We start from the raw sequence: 7327 nt of genomic DNA on the forward strand, positions 1-7327 counted from the left end.
AAAAAAAAAAAGAGTGTAGGTTTTTATCAGTTAGGCTAATTTTCTTGATATAAGTGCAATATTATGCAAAAGGTGAAAAAACTTTATCAATTTTTAAGTCTACATAAGGAGAAATACACATGGAGAGCAAATAATGGGTTACATTTCCTTTATGTCTTGAATTCAAAATACAAGCCTTTCCACAAAGAAAGAGTTGGAATTTAGAGATAAATACTTGCTTATCTTTCTGGAACAGAAATACTTAGTGCAACACATTCCTGACTACTAATAGAATGCAGTATACAATTCAGCATGCTATTTAATTTTATGATTTATAAAATTACATATTGGGAAATAATTACACAAGTGACATTTCTCACATAAGTCCCATTTACAGTTACTTTACTTCCCTTAACTGAAATTATATTCAGAATACATTTTAAAAATCTAGATAAGACATAATCATTCAAGTTTATTTCATTGATCAGCCAAGCAATTCTTCAATCTGCAAATAATTATATTGAAGGAGAAGTAAACATATGTAAGATTTTCAACAGAAAAACTGCAATAAAAGAAATTGAATTGAACCTTTTCCTTTGAGAGGTTCATCTAAGTATGTTTTCTAGAATATAGAACTAGACTGCCAGAGTTTTTGATCTTTAGATAGTATTTAAAAATATTATTTTCATTATTTTGATGTTCAAATTAAGCTGATATGCCCCTACCATTACTAAGAAAGATAATTTCCAATGTTCCTCATTTTATGTTAAAACATTCAACAATTTACCCAAATCTTTGACCCAAATCATCATTTAATGTCAAAAGCTGGAGACCTGGATTGATTCTTGGCCAAGACACTTCATGGGCTGCCAGGCACATCTGTCAGGGAGTCTTGCACAATGCTATAATGCTCACTGGACTTCAGCAGAACCTCTAGATACAAGCTAAGAGAAAAGGCCTGAAAAAATATACTTCAGAAAATCAGCAAATGAAAACCTTTTGGAGCACAGTGGATCAATTCACAACCTATCTTGAGGACGGTCAGGTTTTAGGGTTTGGATTTATTTTTTTATTTTTATTAGTTAACAATGATTTGACAGTCACCATGAGTTCAGATGGTAGCTGAAACTAATAATTCTAAATCACTACAGCTTTGATTTGAAATTAGGAAAAATAAAATAGTCAACCTTCCAAAATAATAACAAGTATTTATTATATGATTAATTTGCTGAGTCAGTCCAATTATATGTATATGAAAGTTAGAAAATGAATAAGGAAGACCAAATAACTGATGCTTTTGAATTTTGACATTGGCAAAAGTCTTTAATACACTATAGGCTTCCAAAAGAACAAATCTGTGTTGGAAACAGTACAGCTAGGGGTTCCTTAGTAGCAAAGATAGTGAGACTTTTTCTTGTACACTTTGAATATATAGTTTTGAGGGGTCAGTCTCTGGAAAAGGACCTCATGCTTGGAAAAGAAAAGGGTCAGTGAAAGATGTGACTCTAAATGCGATATTGTTGTTATGGGCCACAGAAATGATGGTGAGAGACCCTATGAAAAACAGATCTGAACTTTGCCCTATCCTGTGCCATTCTCATCATTTCAACACACTCAAACCCAATGGTACAGTCACTGTATCAATCTATCTTTCTGAGGGTCTTCTTCTATTATGCTGACACTCTATCTTTCCAAGCATGAAGTCCAAGGACTGGCCCCTCTTTGCAACATGCCCAAAGTGTATGAGATGGAATTTCACTGTGTTTGCATCCAAGTCGCACTCAGATTTCACTTTCTCAAGTTTGTTTGTTGTCTTTGCAGTTCATGGATATTCAGTACTTTTCTACAAAACCACAACTCAAAAGCAACAATTCTTCTGTTGTCCTTATTCATTGTTCAACTTTCAGGTGTATAGCAACCAGTTTAGAAGACGATGGATTTTAACAGTCACCTTCGTCTTTAAATTGATATTATTGCTCTTTAGTTTCCTGAAGAGGTCATTGCTCTTTAGTTTTCTGACAGCATATTTTCACTGACAGCATATTTTTCCAATGTGACTCTTTTTTTTTTTTTTAATTTCTTGGCTGCTGGTACCATTGTGGATTCAAGCAAGATGTAATCATGGACAATTTCAATTTTGTCTCCCATCTGTAAAAGGAGCAAGGACACTGTGGATCTGACTTCTGCTAATTCCACCAAGAGGAACAGTCCCTGTCAACAGAATCCAAAACACAAAACCAACATGGTTAGAAATATTCCTGTGCTTCTGCACCACTATTAACTAATTCCAACACCAATCTTATTGCTCTGCAGGGTCTAAAATATGTTGCAATAGCTCTCAGATCACACAGAACCATAATTATGATTGTGAAGTTTATTAGGTAAATTAACATTATATAATTTCTCAGTCCAGACAGCTTTTCAAGCACTGTCACAGGCTTTATGATCTTCACCATAACAGCTTAGGCCACTGCTACAAAGCTCTCTTAGTCCTACCAATTATGGTGTCTCCTCCCATATTCTTTACCAAGCTTGAGCAAAGGGCTTTTGGCTGGCTCAAGAATCTCTGGTCCCAGAGGGCACACACAGAATGTTCTGCTGCTTCTTTACTGGGGTTGAGATTTTCAAAATCTGCTGCTGAATATGCTCAATTTAGTGTCGGAATTGGATCATTCCCTTCTGGATAGGCTAATACATCTGATTTGCATGACCCAGTACATTCATGAGACAAAGTCAAAGTCATTTAGTGGATAGGAGGGCTATTTTGAACAAAAATCCTCAACACAACACCATCACCATCAATATCAAGAATTTTGCCTCTTGGTCCACTCGTGAGGATTTTTAGTTTCTTGATGTTGAGATGTAATCCATATTGAAGGCTGTGATCTTTCATCTTCTGCAGTGTTTCAAGTCTTCTTTTTATTATGTCATTTGCGTAATGTAGCTTGCTGATGAATTTTCCTCTACTTCTGATGCAATGAAGTCTAGCTTCTCAAATGATTTATTCAACACACTGAATAGTTATGGAGAAAGAATACAGCCCTGAAGTACACCTTTCTTGATGTTAAACCATGCAGTGTTTCCTTACTCTGTTATGACAGCTTCTTGGCAAGGTATAGGTTTAAGTGTAGGTATAGGTATATATGACTGACATAATGACTGAAAAATGGACTTAACCATGCTGAAGACAGTGGATATGGCTCAGGATTAGGCAAGGTTTTGTTTTGTTGTACAGAGTCTCTATGATTGCAAAAGAAGCAGTTGTACCATGGGGATGGTGATGGCCAATTGTCACTTCTAACCATTTAATAAAGAGGAACTGTCCCCATCAATATTATCAATAGCAGCAAACAAATATCTGCTTGGTCAGACACAGCATTCCCTATGCCTATGCCTCTGCACCTGCTTCTACCAATCATTTAGGGCAGATATCCATTGTTGACTCACAAACTTTACTCATAGTTGTGCGACCGAGTTGTTGTGTTGCTGTGTGCCATGGAGTCAGAACTAACATATAACTGACTCTCCAGTGGGCTTTCAGAGGCAGTAAATTGCATGGAAGGAGATAGTCCATCCTTCTCCTGCAGAGGAGCTGGTGGATTCAAACCAGAGGCTTCCTGTGGTACTAGAGTGGGGTTTATTAGGAATTAAGTTGGAGAGGAACAAAGGCAAAGAATATCACCTAAGACAAATGCAGGTGTGACCCAGCAGTCCCAAGACATAATTCCTCAATAAGTATAGGCTCTGGTTTCAGTTCAACAGTCAGCTCTTCCCTCATCATCCTACAAGAACAGCAAAACTACGACCTTTAGCTCAGGGATCCTGAGGTTACACTTTGCCACAGTTTCTCCCGAGGAATGTCAAAGTCCTTCCACCACAGTTTCTAGGGCCTCACCACCAAGGTCTCCCTCTGACAAGGGTCTTGCTCTAGTCTCCCTCACGTTTTGTTGCTCAGTGTGAGAAGCTCATTTACTTGCTCATGCTGCCTCCCTTCCTCTCCTCTTTCTCCTCCTCCCCTCCCCTTTTTCCCCTTTCACTTTCCCCTTCCCCTCCTCTCCCTCTCTTTTACCCCTCCCCTTCCCTCCCTTTCTTCTTTTCCTCCCCCTCCTATCCCTGTCCTTCTCCACCTTCTCCTTCTCCTTCTCCCTCTCTCTTCCCTCTCCCTCTCGCCCTCCTCCTTCCTCTCCCTCTTTCTCTCCTCCCCCTCCCTCTTCCCTTTCCCTCTTCCTCTTCCTCTTTCTCTTTCTCTTTCTCTCTCTTTCTCTTCCTAGTTCCAAAGCTATTGAGAATTTGCAAGACCATATGTCTGCAGTTAGGGTAGGTAGAAACCAGAAAGGGCTACCGTAATGATTGAAAAAGTCATTTTTTCCATTGTTGCTCATTTTCCCCCCTCTCCCTTTTCTCCTTTCAACCCTTCCCGCAATGTACCCCTCGATCTAGATTGTTGCAATACTATAATGCTTAATCATATACTCCTTTCGAATAGTATTTTTCTTTCATCTGATCTAATGCAGATCACTATCTATCCACTCTTTTCTCACTCTCTCCCAAACACCCTTCCCCCCTCAATGTTTGCCCTGTTTTATAACAGTGGTGTTATGCAGTATTTATCCTTTTGTGACTAAGATATTTCACTCATCATAATATCCTTCAGGCTCCAATTCTTCAAGGGCAGTTCCCATCATCAAATTTGGCTTACATAAAATGGCAATTACAGTAGACATCAAGAATTGGTGCTCTCCTCACAAATTTATTCCTTATATTTTTTGTGAAGGGAGCTCTGGTGGCTTAGTGGGTTAGGCTGCCAACCCAGGGACACGCAGTTCAGATGTACCAGTTGCACTGAGGGAGAGAGATGAGCAATCTCCTCCCGTGTGGTTTGCTGCCTCTGGAAACCAGCTGGAGGGCCAGCTATGAGTCAATTCTGACCTGACAGTACATGACTACAGCAACAACAATTATTGTGAAAGGTGTATCCTTTGGACATTCCCCAGGTGGTCTATGGTCTACTCTAACAAGGCAATTTCTCTACGCCTTAGGATATTTCTACAGAATTGCAAATTATATCTGATACTTCAATTCCACTTAGTGTAGGTCACTGCATAACCCACGCTTCAGTAAATCAACCAAATAAGTTAATATATTCTTTCTTATCCTCTCAAACTGAAACATTAAATGAAGTCTGTACTTAGTGAGCCCAAATCATTAAAATCTGATTGATACAAAAAAAAAAGCTAACTTTAGGCTAACATCACAATAATCAAGCTGAATTAAAAGCAACTAACAACAAAATAGCACATGAGCTTGAATTAAAACTAAGGGTTTGATTCCAAAGTTTAACTTTTCTTAATTTTTCCCCTCTACATGAAACTACATTAGCATTTTTTAATGATTTTTTAAAATTGAAACTCCTCAGGTCAATATAGTTCATTTCATAATCAAATCCAAACTGGTACTTTAGAATATTCTCTTTCAGCTGAATTTTTGAAAGCTTGAAAACATCATTTATGTATATTTAATGTTGAGGTTTCATTAAATGTAAATTTTTACATACACACACATATATTATTTAATTTTATAGTGATTAGCTTTTGCTTTGTAGACCGATTTCAGTTTAGTTATTTTAGACAAATTATTCGGAACAACTAATTTTAAAAGAACCATTACAAAAATTTATGGTAACTTGATTAGAGTATATCAGTGCTTAACTAACAGTATACAAATATTTTTTTAAAAAGTGTATTTTCCTTTATATTTGTATTGGTATTCTTCTGTGTAACGGAAAGATACTTTTCTTTTTCCTGTATGAATCATATTCCTGGTACAATGATCTACAAAGCTAATCAGCTCCTAACTCCTCCATACCTGTCAATTTTCTAACGTGTTGGGTTCTACTTAAAATTTCTTCCCACATAGCCAGAATTAAACAAAGCTAATGCATTATGAATCATTCTAGAATTGTATATTGCTTATATCCCTAATTATAGGCATTGTAATAATTGTACTCTCTCTAATAACCTCTTTTGCTTGAAGGAAAAACAAAACAATGACTTTCACTTTACAGCTACAAATTAGACACCAAGAATAACCTTTCACATATTCCAGGCACTGCCGTCTAATTTGTAAATAGGGGTCATGAATCATCTAATCAGACAGGCTTCATTTGAAATGACACACAGTGAGTAGCATTCACAATGCACAGCCTGGGTGTACAGGTTCTTAGGCCAATTGATTTTTCTCAGTTGTTATTGTTCATGTCAGTCAGTGGATTTTTAAAATTTAAATAAGGGGGAGGAAAGAAGTATCCTTAATCCTATAATGTTTCTGATCATCTATATTTACCAAATAAAACCCTAGCCATAACTGTTACTTCAATTGGGACCTGAGTCTCAAAGTAGAAGGGACATATCAGAAATAATGTCTTTCCATACTCTCAAACATTTCTGGAGTTTCTTCACTCCAACTTTTGCTGGTTTAATGATATCTTTTTCTATTTGTTGTACTTTCATTCTTTTCTCTAATTTTACTTCATTGATCAATTAATTCACCTGATCTCAGCATTAAGTTCATATGGCCACTGTTTAATCATTTTCACATGATCTTTGCTGTACCAAAGTCAACATTATCTTAAGTAATTCCAATATTGATTCTACAAATGTTTATGTGTTCTCAAGTCAAGTACAACTTGTAGTGACGCTCTGGACAATAGCATCTGTCTTGAGCCAGTCTCATTCTCTCTGACACACTAGCCTCTTTACCCTAGTTATTGAGTCAATTCATCTCATTCAGGGTCGTCGTCTGCTGTGCTGTCCCTCCACCTTTCCAAGCATAATATCTTTCTCTAAGAACTGATCCTTCCTGGCAACATGCCCAAAGTATGTGAGATGGAGACTCAAAATCCTTGCCTCCAAGGAGCAGCTTGGTTTCATCCTCTCCAGGCAAGACCTGTTTGTTCTTTTGGCGGTCCCTAGTATGTTCAGTAATCTTTCCCAGCATCACAACACAAAGCTACCAATTCTTCTGTCATACTTGGTCATTGCCCAGCACTCAGATGGATAGCAAATAATTGCAAAAATCATGGCCTAGATCAGGGACACCTTAGCCTCCTCCAGACTGACATCATTGTTTTTCAGCACTCTGCAGAGGTCCTTGAAAACAGATAATGTAATTAATCTTTTGATTTCCTAACTGCTGGTGTTGGGTGATTGATTTCCTAACTCCAAAAATGTTGATTGTGGAGTCAAGCAAGCTGAAGTTGCTAACAATATCAATCTCTTAACCACCTATTATAATGCTGTCAATTGGCCAAGTGATGAGAATCTTTGTCTTCTTGATGTTGAACTTCCAT

This window comes from Elephantulus edwardii, unplaced genomic scaffold, assembly GCF_000299155.1.
Source record: "Elephantulus edwardii isolate Elephantulus edwardi_28Jun2011 unplaced genomic scaffold, EleEdw1.0 scaffold00001, whole genome shotgun sequence".
Lineage (NCBI taxonomy): Eukaryota > Metazoa > Chordata > Mammalia > Macroscelidea > Macroscelididae > Elephantulus > Elephantulus edwardii.